Here is a 15,005-nt window from a genome sequence, read left to right on the forward strand (position 1 = left end):
GAATATGCTGCAGATCTGACAGTGCTGGATGGAATAGAGAAACACACTGATGTAGCAGAGCTGAATATGCCGCAGATCTGACACAGTGCTGGATGGAATAGAGAAACACACTGATGTAGCAGAGCTGAATATGCCGCAGTTCAGACAAAGTGTTGTTGGAATAGAGAAACACACTGATGTAGCAGAGCTGAATATGCCGCAGATCTGACACAGTGTTGTTGGAATAGAGAAACACACTGATGTAGCAGAGCTGAATATGCCGCAGATCTGACAGTGCTGGATGGAATAGAGAAACACACTGATGTAGCAGAGCTGTATATGCCGCAGATCTGACACAGTGCTGGATGGAATAGAGAAACACACTGATGTAGCAGAGCTGAATATGCCGCAGATCTGACAGTGCTGGATGGAATAGAGAAACACAAATGATGTAGCAGAGCTGAATATGCCGCAGATCTGACAGTGCTGGATGGAATAGAGAAACACAAATGATGTAGCAGAGCTGAATATGCCGCAGATCTGACACAGTGCTGGATGGAATAGAGAAACACACTGATGTAGCAGAGCTGAATATGCCGCAGATCTGACAGTGCTGGATGGAATAGAGAAACACACTGATGTAGCAGAGCTGAATATGCGGCAGATCTGACACAGTGCTGGTTGGGGAGGAGAAGATAGATGTAGCAGAGCTGAATATGCCGCAGATCTGACACAGTGCTGGATGGAATAAAGAAACACAACTGATGTAGCAGAGCTGAATATGCCGCAGATCTGACACAGTGCTGGATGGAATAGAGAAACACACCGATGTAGCAGAGCTGAATATGCCGCAGATCTGACACAGTGCTGGATGGAATAGAGAAACACAACTGATGTAGCAGAGCTGAATATGCCGCAGATCTGACACAGTGCTGGATGGAATAGAGAAACACACTGATGTAGCAGAGCTGAATATGCCGCAGATCTGACACAGTGCTGGATGGAATAGAGAAACACAACTGATGTAGCAGAGCTGAATATGCCGCAGATCTGACACAGTGCTGGATGGAATAGAGAAACACAACTGATGTAGCAGAGCTGTATATGCCGCAGATCTGACAGTGCTGGATGGAATAGAGAAACACACTGATGTAGCAGAGCTGAATATGCTGCAGATCTGACAGTGCTGGATGGAATAGAGAAACACAACTGATGTAGCAGAGCTGAATATGCCGCAGATCTGACACAGTGCTGGATGGAATAGAGAAACACAACTGATGTAGCAGAGCTGTATATGCCGCAGATCTGACAGTGCTGGATGGAATAGAGAAACACACTGATGTAGCAGAGCTGAATATGCCGCAGATCTGACAGTGCTGGATGGAATAGAGAAACACACTGATGTAGCAGAGCTGAATATGCTGCAGATCTGACAGTGCTGGATGGAATAGAGAAACACACTGATGTAGCAGAGCTGAATATGCTGCAGATCTGACAGTGCTGGATGGAATAGAGAAACACACTGATGTAGCAGAGCTGAATATGCCGCAGATCTGACACAGTGCTGGATGGAATAGAGAAACACACTGATGTAGCAGAGCTGAATATGCCGCAGATCTGACAGTGCTGGATGGAATAGAGAAACACACTGATGTAGCAGAGCTGAATATGCCGCAGATCTGACAGTGCTGGATGGAATAGAGAAACACACTGATGTAGCAGAGCTGTATATGCCGCAGATCTGACACAGTGCTGGTTGGGGAGGAGAAGATAGATGTAGCAGAGCTATATATGCATCTATACTGATAAAAGGTGTATGGTTTATACACAACTGTAGTAGAGATGTATTGGAAAAAATCTGCATCAGTGCTGGTCGGTGGGGGATGGGCATGTTTTATGGGAGTCAAAAGAGCAGATGATACGGCTACTGGCGGACATGCTTGTGGCTGATGTATAGGAGTGAATTATTGTTTTGCTGCTCAGAATGGGTTTGTAAAAGATAAGACGGGTTCTGTGTGTAAAGCTGTATTAGACTGCAGGACAGCGACCTTTTACTGTGTGAATAAACTGACCCTGATTCCTCACACTCTGCAGGCTGCCAGACTGATGACTCTCAGTGTGATGTCATAAGGAGGCGTGGCCTTAGAAGCTGGGAAGCAGGAAGTGAATGCTGAGCTGCCTGCAGGTGAGGGTTAAATAGCAAGATGAGAATACCCCTTTAAGATATATGGAAATATAAACTTTATTATCCTGCTTGGCAATAACTACAACTTTTTGTGAAAAAAAATCTTACTAAAACCACAATCAAAAGCCGGGAAATGTTTAACAGTGAAAGTAGGTGTTTTTTTAAAAAGCACAATGAAAAGGGAACGCAAGACATTGGTACTGAACATTTGTTTACAATACCCGTATGAAAAAACGGATAATATTTATTGAATTTCGAGACTAAAAGGTCAATATGCTAGGGAGCTTAAAGAGCGGACTCTGGGGCAATGTCAGAATTTTATGTTGTCGGATGATTCAGGATTTAACATGTTCCAGAGTGATAGGCTCAACAAGAAGAGATGAAGTGACTCCCCCATCATGCCTGGTGCCTCCTGTCCAAGCCTGTGGGGCCAGGGCTATAGTCTGGCGGTGCTACAGTTGTCCCAGTCTATGTTCAGCATTGAGCAACAGTAGGTTTTGAAAGAATCAGGTCACAGGACTAATTCAACAGATCGAGTGACCAGGTTATTAATACATTATTAATGTTTCCTTCCGTGATGCCATGAGCAGTCTAGAAGAAGACAATGCCATCATGCATCTTGTATCAAATGTCAACTAGTGGTTCAGGGAGCATTAGACCTCATTTAAATCCAGGTACAAACCAGATATTTGAGACCTTTACGACAGTATACTTTTTTTTTTATAACAGTGTACGGTTATTTTATGCCCTTATTCTGCATAGTTATGAATCATAACTTTTGAGTCGGCATTTTACTACAGTGTTAACTGTAAAACATGAAGGTTCCTAATGGTGCGTAGGCGACCAGCACGGGTCCAAGTCTAGAGTGTAGAATTCTCAAAACATGGTTTGGATTGTTCATATTCACGCATGTGCTGTGTTAATTATGTATTGTCAATATTTAGACAAAGAAATATGTATATAAATAATATTTTTTTAAAAAATTCCTGTGTTGTTTGGCTTCATTTACAAAATTAAATTATTTTACTTTATTTTATTATCTTTTGATTTTGGGTTTGGGGCGCCAGTGTTGTGGTTCACGATGTAGCAAGTTGTGGACCGCATGTGGCCTTCCCTTGTCTAAAGGTCTTGTGCAATAAAAATTGTACTGGACTTATTGATGAACCTAATGAATTTTTTATTTTATTTTTTTGCTACGGATTAAGGTTCTAACATGGTGTTGTCTGTTGTCCTGGGAGGGGTGGCTGACTTCCGTGTTGACCTTTCTACATGGTTGGGTCTGACTGGCGTTATACTCATCCGGTTTTGTTAATGAAGCCTGAATGACAGATGTATATAGGGATACTTACTTTTATATATTTTTTTTAAATATTGACAATTATGTAATGATAATTTGCACTTGCAAAATATATATAGACACAGCTTTAAAAAAAATGTAATTAAAAAATACGTACTTTATAATGTTCTGGAAGCCAGCTCACCAGTTGGAGAATTCTTATACTCGGAGTCATGAAATCACATTTTTCGGTCTGTTTGGCGGAAGCAATGCCAGGACATTTACATTTTTTTTGTAATAAGTGCGCTATCAAGGATCCGTGCTGTTTTTACAACATTCCTTTACCATATTGCTTATTATTACTGATTTTCTTTTTGGTGGAGTATCCAGAATTATTTCTAAATAAATTTGATATTAGTTCTCAGTCTTATGAATTGAGCTCTTTTAATAATAATAAAGTTTTTGTTCCTAATGATTTAATTGGCTGGATCCAAATATTAATAATTTTTATTCTTATAACACAAAATTATTATTTATTTATTTTAAATAGTAATAATCAGTCAGTCAAATTTATGTCAATTTTAAAAATAATGTATTTATGTTGAAAGTAGTTATTTCTTGTATTTATAGATGAAACTTGCTGTCTTCAATTGTTTTTATTTTCCTAAAAAAAATTGGATTACCGAATAATAAAGAAAAAATTTCAATTTTCTTTTACACTTAACGCTAAAAACGAATAACATGTTGCTGTCTGTTCCTGCAGAGGGAGTCAGGGCTATGTGTCGACATTAAACTACAAGGCTAACTAACCATCTGCCTGCTAACGATTATCAAGGACTACTGCTATTATCAATATGCATTGAAGTTCTGTGTAGGACAAATAATGTCCCTTTTCTATGTACCTGCAGGTGATGTTTGTCAGTCTACTGATGAGTTTGTGATGGAGTATAGGGGCCTTACTGTAACCTAATGTTTAGAAATTAATAAGAAAACTTCAATTAATAAAATAACAACAAACACACAATATATGTTAACAATTAAAACAGTATATTTTTAAAAACAGAAAAAAAGAAAATAAATTAACAATTTGCCTTAAGGCAACACCTTTAATTGAGCATGGAGGTTGAGGAGTTCCTCCATGGCCTTTGTGTGCTGCTCCTCCAACACAGCCATCTGGTTGGAGTACTGGAGCCTCATCTCCCTCATCTTGCGGCAGTGATGCTCCCGGAACTGCCTCAATTGTTTTGTGTGGTCCCATTGCAGGTCCAGAATTTTATTTTTCAGTGCTTTAAGTACTGTTAAAAAAAAATTATATATATATATTTAAAAAAAATGATGGGTTTATTAGCTTGTCATCAGATTAAATGCAATTTAGTGAATATTGTATAAAGCTGTTGACTATTGGCGATTGTAGGTGAAAAAAATAGTGCAAATTACAGGGTTAGTGATTTCTTAGTTGCATTAAAAAATAACTTTTACTTCAGATTTTTAGAAAATAGGCCCAAAAATACATAAATATATACAAACAATTGGTGATCAGAGCGGCGGTATAACAGGTAATCGTGCACGGCGGCACCCAAAAAGAAACCCGTACTCCTACCACTCTGTAGTCTGCGTCCAGGGTGCAGAATGCGTCCAAATGATGTCGCGATGATGGACTCCTAAGTAGACGCTCATCTGCTGTAGGGACGGCAGGGTACAACTGTGGCCCTGGTTGGCCCTATAAAGTGGTCTATGGCTTTCCCTGATACTATTAGGGGTTAGCAGCCAGACCACAGGGCACTCGTCCTTAGAAGGGCAACCGCGTCCGGAACCTTGCCCTGTCGCCTGGCCCTGAATGGCCCTATTCTAGTCCCGCTCCCTACATGCACGTTTCAGCAAGATAACATCATCAGGGGAGATGTATAGGACTCTATAGGCTTTTAACGATCCAGTGATGGCAAAAATAATCCCATCGATTGGTCGTAAGTGGACTGTTGTATGGAGTGCTAGATAATGCTCCACCTTAAATCGGGCATCCTTAGATAAGCCACGGGCAGTAAAGGAAATCGAACTCACGGGTCATCCCGGCCGCGCATGCGCTCTGGTCCCGCTCGGCAGTGATCACGTGGGGCGCCGTTCAAACTAGATGACGTGAGCGCGTCCGTTCGTTCACAGGGCGGTCAGCTGGGATTGGTTGCCAGGAGGCTGGGCGTGTCCCCAGCAACCAATCGCTGATAGGTCTAGTGATATAGACCTCAGTAAAGGAAAAGGCATTTACGGCATATTGATCATTAGTAAGTGACACAAGGATAAAGGGACTGGAGTTCAGAACTCAGATCCTGGGGGAATCGAGCCAAAAGATGGGTGCAGACAAATATCACTGCACAATATTAATAATGCTAACCCGATAACCTCAGTACTGAGGATCTTCAGGCTGTGGACAGTATCACCAACTGGCCTGAACGTCTAAACATCCCAATCATACCTCTAAATAATGAACCCCTAAGCGGTTGTTTTTGACTGATTAATTTTGTCTTTGACACTAAACCTAAACGGATAAAGTGAATTACCCCCTAATCATGCATCATAACCTCATGGCAGCACGTACTATCACTGTTTAATATTAGTCATTACAGTACACGTGGCCAGTCACGACTGGACAGTACTGAGGTTATCGGGTTAGCATTATTAATATTGTGCAGTGATATTTGTCTGCACCCATCTTTTGGCTCGATTCCCCCAGGATCTGAGTTCTGAACTCCAGTCCCTTTATCCTTGTGTCACTTACTAATGATCAATATGCCGTAAATGCCTTTTCCTTTACTGAGGTCTATATCACTAGACCTATCAGCGATTGGTTGCTGGGGACACGCCCAGCCTCCTGGCAACCAATCCCAGCTGACCGCCCTGTGAACGAACGGACGCGCTCACGTCATCTAGTTTGAACGGCGCCCCACGTGATCACTGCCGAGCGGGACCAGAGCGCATGCGCGGCCGGGATGACCCGTGAGTTCGATTTCCTTTACTGCCCGTGGCTTATCTAAGGATGCCCGATTTAAGGTGGAGCATTATCTAGCACTCCATACAACAGTCCACTTACGACCAATCGATGGGATTATTTTTGCCATCACTGGATCGTTAAAAGCCTATAGAGTCCTATACATCTCCCCTGATGATGTTATCTTGCTGAAACGTGCATGTAGGGAGCGGGACTAGAATAGGGCCATTCAGGGCCAGGCGACAGGGCAAGGTTCCGGACGCGGTTGCCCTTCTAAGGACGAGTGCCCTGTGGTCTGGCTGCTAACCCCTAATAGTATCAGGGCAAGCCATAGACCACTTTATAGGGCCAACCAGGGCCACAGTTGTACCCTGCCGTCCCTACAGCAGATGAGCGTCTACTTAGGAGTCCATCATCGCAACATCATTTGGACGCATTCTGCACCCTGGACGCAGACTACAGAGTGGTAGGAGTACGGGTTTCTTTTTGGGTGCCGCCGTGCACTCTCTTCAATTCATCTTTGGGTGCCGCCGTGCACGATTACCTGTTATACCGCCGCTCTGATCACCAATTGTTTGTATATATTTATGTATTTTTGGGCCTATTTTCTAAAAATCTGAAGTAAAAGTTATGTTTTAATGCAACTAAGAAATCACTATAATTTATGATATTTGATAGATAGTGAATAATTTCATAGGACTTAGTCCACATACCTGTATAACCGAAAAAAATACTGTGAAAAATACATTTTTCAGAGGTTACGTCTATATAAAATCAGATTTTTGGTTGTTTAACCTAACATTAGTTCATGAATAGTCTATGTCATTGAGGTCATAATTTACATATGCTATTTGATTTGTATCATAAATTTTGATTTATTGGTATAAATGATAGGGCTCTTGTTATTTTTTGTAATTTTATAATCGTTTTATTTTTAAATAATATTGCAACGACAAGATTAAAAAGTGTGAAAAATATAAACACATTAATTTATCTACATCATAACCGTTATCTGATCTACTAAATAACACTAGACTGTAATGAAGTATTCCGAAATAAAAAAAAATCCTATATTTTATTCATTGAGATGTAAATAATATTCTATCGATTTTAGTAAAAATAAAAAAATCTGAAATGTAAACTGTGGTCAGTGGATTCACCTCCAGAAGTCTTTACTCTTGAGTAAAAGAGCCATGTATGGCGACTGTGGCAAAGTACGACGGGGTTGGCAGGTGGTTGGCACAATAGTGTTCTTGTTATAACCTTATTTTTTGCCATAATTATTAAAATTTTTATTTTAACTATATTTAGAAACTAAGGATTGAAATTGCTATATGCACTCTAGTAAACCAAAGGGGGGAATCAGGGATGCTCGGTAAGTCTCAAAGGGAATGTATGCCTCAGGGAGATTTACCTTAATCAGTACACCTGGAATCAGGGTTTTGTCTTTAATATTGATTTTTGAACGGGATTTAAATAGTTAACATAGACATTGGGTGGGACAGGTCTCGCCGTACTCCATCCTATGTTCTCATAACGGTGCTGTTAAGATACAGTGTGGACAGGCGATCCCAACGCAGAACAATCTGAGAAGGGAACCAGAACGGTGACAGAGTGTTGCGATAGTACTGTCTTGTTACCCTGCTTGTAATGAACTGTGGGACTTTCTGTTATCCAATATAACTAAACTAATACGTGTGTGTGAATAAGTTTAAACAACAAAAGCACATATTTACCCTCCTTGTGTGGGGTGGTGACTAATCCGCCATCATCCTCTTCCTCCTCATCCTCATCCTCAAATACTGGGGGGGGGGACTCTGGTAGGGCTGACGGTCCACCCTGTTCCTCCACCATTGACTCCCCCTCCTGTGGTGGTGCAGGGGCATTTGGTGGCCCTGAGGGTCCTGGCTGCTCCTCCTCCTCCTCCCCCTCAGACGCCGACACCTCCCAGGAATCCCTCCTGGCAGAAGGAAGGCGAGCCCCTATAATAACAAATTAGACTTATGTAAAAATAAAAATCACAAGTAATAAATGTACCTCCGCATTACGTTACTTGTTTATTTCACCAACACTCAGTAATCATTGTACCTGGACAGTGTGTATCCCGGATTTGGCGGATTCTCTCTAGATGCCGCCGCTTCAGGTCAGACCATTTTTTTAGCATGGCCATCGGAGTATGCTGTCCGCCATGCTCCCTCCCACGGATGATCGCCTGCTTGGCTTAGTGTGATCTTATCTCATCATACCCTCTCTCTAACAGGCGCTGCGGGATTAAAAAGGAAGCATTTAATAAAAAAAATGTAATAAACTAAGATTACGCAACTTTACCATTAGCAGAAGTGGAGTACGTCAGGCTATTCCAGGAAGTTGAACAAGCGGTCGGATCCGTCCTGCCCCCAGACAGTGGCGTAGCTAGAAATGACTTGGCCCCACAGCAAATTTTTTAATGGGGACAACCTACCTACCACAGATATTTTTTCACAAGCCCTTCCTTTCATGCCCCCCACATAACTGTGGCTAGTAAAGATCGCTCTCTCGCACCAGGCCCGGCCGCTGTTCCATCCGGTTCATACACTGTCTATACTGAAACTGTGTATAATCTCATTGTGTAATACTGTTGAGGGGGCCCTGACAAATTCTTTTAGTCCTTTTCCTCCTCCTGGATGGGCCCCTTCTGGGTCAGGGCCCCCAAGCAGCCGCTTCACCCCGCATCCCCTGTAAATACGCCCCAGCAACAAGAATGACGATCCAGCAACATTTACTATAATGGTGGCGGCCAGGGGCGTAACTATCGGGGAAGCAGGAGAAGCGTCTGCTTTGTGGCCCTGACCCAGAAGAGGCCCATCCCGGAGGAGGAGGAGGACTAAAAGATTTTGTCAGGGCCTCCTCGGCAGTATTACACAATGCGAGGAAAAGGTTCCAGCAGCAGCAAGGCAGCACACGGCGAGGGGCAGTCTAGCTAAAAGCTCTGCATGTTGTAGTTTAATTACAGGGAACCGCTCGCCGTGCGCTGCCTTGATGCCGCAGTAACGGACCACCACCATGTCATCATCATCTCAACCACCAAACCAACAATTATTATTGTTTGAGAGTGAACTACTACAATTTAAGTTAACGTAAACGTATAAAATCTAATTGTATTGAAATTGCGTGTGTGTGGGGTATAAGCTATTAGATATTGTCCATCTGAGGAGAGACGTGACGGCATAGTATGGGGTGTAAAGCTGGTCCGCCTCCACGTGGTGCACCCTGGGTAACGCTAAGTGAACCAGCAAATATAGAATGTAAAAAATGACTTCTCCTGACCAGCAGGACACTTATTAGAATCTGTAGACTAGCCGTCCGCACACTGCGGCCCTCCGGCAAACTGCGGCCCTCCGGCTGTGGCAAAAATACAACTCCCATCATTCCATGACAGCCTACAGCTATCATCCTATAGAAGGGCATAATGGGAGTTGTAGTTTAAGAACAACTGGAGGACCGCTGTTTGAATAGACTGTGTGTGTGTGTGTGTTTGTGTGTTGGGGGTGGGGGTGGTCAGAGGGGGTGTTCAATTCAATTCAATAAACCTAGATAAGAATATTAGTAAGATATGACAAACAAGCGTGTGCGATAGAATGTTCAGTTTACTTATACTTACTGTGATGAGAATCTCTTCCTCAGCTTCTTTGCTGGCCACCATCTTTCCAATCGCATGCAACTTCAAACTCGACTCAACTGACGCTGGATTCTAGATGAAACCGGTTACTTCCTGCCAGGAGTGACTCACGCGCATGCGCACAAGCATACAAACATTTCATTCCCGTTTCAGCTATGTGTATTTTTACGAATATTCAATATATTGCTGATTTATCTTTGGTTTTAGAATATTCGTAATATTCAAAATCAATTATATATTAGAATATTGAGAATATTTGTAAAAGACACAGCGGATATAGTGCTTTAGTATTTTTAAAATCTTTACTTTAATTTAATTTTTACTAATATTGGCTATATTGCAATAACATTGTTTTTTATAATATTCGTCTGATTCTATATTGCAGTATAGCGAATATTCGAAAATTACTAAAACCGTTTGCAAACATAGGAAAGTTGTATTGTATACACTTAACACTTTAGAGATTAGAGACATTTAGGAAATCGCAACACGCGACTAATAAATCGCATATTAATCGCGTTAAATACACATTAACGAATATTCGATTTTGGCGAATATAATACGAATATTCAATCGATTGCACCTCACGCTCATCACTAGTTATCAGAGGTTATATTTCCCAATGTTTTGGGGTGTACCCTAATTTAAAAAAATTTAAATCAATTTAAAACCAAAAAGCAGTGTAGGCTACCTCCTCCTCCTCCTCCGCCGCTTCCACCTACACCGCCACATCCACCGCCTCCTCAACCTCCTACTCCATATGGACCTCGTCCTCCTAGATCAAGATTATTAGTTTTTATTTTTACGTATTTTATGTTATTTAAAGTCATTTCCCTATCCACATTTGTTTGCAGAGCACTTGCCATGTTCTTAACCACATTTTGATGCCATTTGCAGCCCTCTAGCCCTTTCCATTAGATTTTTACAGCCATTTTAGTGCTCAAAAGTTCAGATCCCCATTGACTTCAATGGGGTTCAGGATCGGGGTCAAGTTCGGGTCCCGAACTCAAACTTTTTTGTGAAGTTCGGTCGAACCCGTGGAACCCAAACATCCAGGTGTCCGCTCAACTCTACTCACAAAGTGACTTCAGACCTGAGCTGGTCCTTAAAAAGTGGGTTTTGGAAGAAAAATTTCAAGATTTGCTTCTAAACTTCTAAGCCGTCTAACGTCCCTCCCCCAAAAAAATGGCATTCACAAAATTATCCAAACATGAAGTAGACATATGGAGAATAGAAATGCTGCAAACATAAAATTTTCCATTCGCAAACGGCGAACGCGAATTTCCGCAAATGTTCGAGAACGGGCGAACCGGGCGAACCGCCATAGACTTCAATAGGCAGGCGAATTTTAAAACCCACAGGGACTCTTTCTGGCCACAATAGTGATGGAAAAGTTGTTTCAAGGGGACTAACACCTGGACTGTGGCATGCCGGAGGGGGATCCATGGCAAAACTCCCATGGAAAATTACGTAGTTGACACAGAGTCGGGTTTTAATCCATAAAGGGCATAAATCACCTAACATTCCTAAATTGTTTGGAATAACGTGCTTTTAAACATCCAGTGTGTGTATACGATCAGGTAGGGTAAGGGTTACGCCCGCTTCACAGTGAGAGACCAAACTCTGACAGACCAAACTCCCCGTTTAACGCACCACAAACAACCGCAAACAGTCCATTTGCACAACCGCAAACTCCCCATTTGCACAAGGTTGGATACCAAGCTAGCCATGTCCTGTTCCTTGTCCTCACTGACGTCATTGAAGGTCTCTTCTTCCACCCAGCCACGTACAACACCAGGGGTCCCCGAAAGGTGACAACAAGCCCCCTGGGACGCCTGCTGTGGTTGGTCTTCCACCTCCTCAAAGCCACCTTCATCCTCTGACTCCTCTTCTTCAGACTCCTCTCTCTGCGTTGCCGCAGATCCAGCAATCGACGACGACAAGGCTGCTTCTGGTGGTGATGGTGACCACAACTCTTCCTCTTCATGCTCATCTACGGCCTGATCTAGCACTCTTCGCAGGGCATGCTCCAGAAAAAACGCATATGGGATGAGGTCGATGATGTTGCCTTGAGTTTGACTGACCAGGTTTGTCACCTTCGCAAAAGGACGCATGAGCCTACAGCCATTGTGCATGAGCGTTCAGTAACGCGGCCAAAAAATACCCAGCTCCGCAGAGGCTGTCCTCTTTTTTTTTAATTAAAAAAATCTGTTCTTACCAGTTTAATATCTGTTTTGTCCCCTATCAGGGGCCGGTGTATGGAATAGATTTTAGGAACCGGGAGATGGAAAAAGATGCTTGGTTAGTCCTCTTACTTCCGATTTGGGGCACTGCGCGTGCGCCGTGCAATGTACTGAGACACCAGATATGAGTGGTGTGTTAAGTAGTACTATTCCTATCAGTTTAATCCCTGTTACGTCCCCTATCAGGGGCCGGCCTATGGAATAGATTTTAGGAACCGGGAGATGGAAAAAGAGGCTTGGTCGGTCCTCTTACTTCCAATTTGGGGCACTGCGCGTGCGCCGTGCAATATACTGTGCTACCCGATCTAAGTGGTATGTTAAATAGTACTATTCCTATCAGTTTAATCCCTGTTACGTCCCCTATCAGGGGCCGGTGTATGGAATAGATTTTAGGAACCGGGAGATGGAAAAAGATGCTTGGTCGGTCCTTATATTTCCAATTTGGGGCACTGCGCATGCGTCGAGCAATGTACTGTGCTACCCTATATGAGTGGTATGTTAAAGAGATTCTGTTATCAGATTTTACCCCTATAACCTAAAGATATCCTCATGTCCGGACTAATAAGAAGAATCCTAAGCTGGCCTTATTAAACCTCACTGTGGCTCTATTTGTCCAAAAAACCTGCCAATCACTTACTTAAGGTGCCCAAGGGGAGGTCCGTTAATACAGGGTGCCCGGCCGCACCCCTCGCCGTCCGGTGCCCAGCGCCGCCTTCCGTCTTCATCGCCGCCTTCCGTCTTCATCGCCGCCTTCCCTATCTTCAGCGCCGCCTTCTACAGCTCAGCGCTGCCTCTGCAATCCTCCCGTCCCTTTGCCAGATCCCGCGCCTGCGCACTAGGCTCGGCCTGATGCGCCCGTGCGGACTCCTGGCAGCGGCTTCATTGAGCGAAGTGCGCATGCGCCGGCCTGATGCGCACTTCGCTCAACCCTAATATGACCTGCAGATTGACTGAGCTTAGTGCGCAGGCGCGGGATCTGGCAAAGGGACGGGAGGCGGCGCTGAAGACAGGAAAGGCGGCGATGAAGACGGAAGGCGGCGCTGGGCACTGGACGGCGAGGGGTGCGGCCGGGCACCCTGTATTAACGGACCTCCCCTTGGGCACCTTAAGTAAGTGATTGGCAGGTTATAAAAACCAGTTTTTTGGACAAATAGAGCCACAGTGAGGTTTAATAAGGCCAGCTTAGGATTCTTCTTATTAGTCCGGACATGAGGATATCTTTAGGTTATAGGGGTAAAATCTGATGACAGAATCCCTTTAAGTAGTACTATTCCTATCAGGGGCCGGTGTATGGAATAGATTTTAGGAACCGGGAGATGGAAAAAGATGCTTGGTTGGTCCTCCTACTTCCAATTTGGGGCACTGCGCGTGTGCCGTACAATGTACTGTGCTACCAGATATGAGTGGTGTGTTAAGTAGTACTATTCCTATCAGTTTAATCCCTGTTACATCCCCTATCAGGGGCCGGCCTATGGAATAGATTTTAGGAACCGGGAGATGGAAAAAGACGCTTGGTCGGTCCTCCTACTTCCAATTTGGGGCACTGTGCGTGCGCCGTGCAATGTACTGTGCCACCCTATATGAGTGGTGTGTTAAGTAGTACCATTCCTATCAGTTTAATCCCTGTTATGTCCCCTATCAGGGGACGTGTATCAAATAGAGTTTAGACAACCGCAAAGAGTTGTCAATAGTTGACACACTCATGACATATATTTTATACCTCTATGCGTCAATCTTGGTGTAGTGATGACTGTGCTCGTGCGCACGTTTGGGAGATTGCAGGCGATGGGGGTTTTTCAAAGCCTATGGTCGTGCTGAGGTAGTTCAGTGACAGTTAAGTGACCCAGAAAACAATGATTCTGCAGTGTGGGCCCATTGTTGGCCTAGTAGGCTTTAATGATCACCTTAGATGATCACAAAGAAAATTAATGTTTTTTCTATGCAAAATTATCCAGCCGATCGCTTTTGATCTGTTCACAATGAAGCAACGACCTTATCATCTGGGGTGTGCCAACATTGCCAACACACTCATAGAGGTGGTCGCTTCATTGTGATACGCAAGCCCCTTCACCACAACAAGGTAACGATCACAAAGGGGAATTGACACATGTATGTGCCTTTTTTTTTGCTTTGTTTTTGCAGCCACAGTGCAGCACCAGAGGCCAGAAAAATTGATGTTTTCTAGGCAGAAAGTGCCCTAAAACATTGCTGCTTGAACCCTAGTTAGTGGCGGAGAAGTCACGCAAGTCATCTGGCATGCAGAGATAAAATACAGCAGCGTGTGGACCATTTTTAGCAGGCCTTTTTTAGTCAAATGTATCGCCCACTGTCAGTCCCTTCGGGATCCATGCCTCATTCATCTTAATAAAGGTGAGGTAATCTAGACTTTTTTGACCTAGGCGACTTCTCTTCTCAGTGACAATACCTCCTGCTGCACTGAAGGTCCTTTCTGACAGGACACTTGAAGCGGGGCAGGCCAGAAGTTCTATCGCAAATTGGGATAGCTCAGGCCACAGGTCAAGCCTGCACACCCAGTAGTCAAGGGGTTCATCGCTCCTCAGAGTGTCGATATCTGCAGTTAAGGCGAGGTAGTCTGCTACCTTGCCTTAACGAGTCGTTCTCTGAGGGTGGACCCCGAAGGGATGTGGCGATGCGTAGGACTTAAAAAGCTCTGCATGTCCTCC

Source organism: Bufo bufo, chromosome 4, assembly GCF_905171765.1.
Source record: "Bufo bufo chromosome 4, aBufBuf1.1, whole genome shotgun sequence".
In the NCBI taxonomy this organism is placed as follows: Eukaryota; Metazoa; Chordata; class Amphibia; order Anura; family Bufonidae; genus Bufo; species Bufo bufo.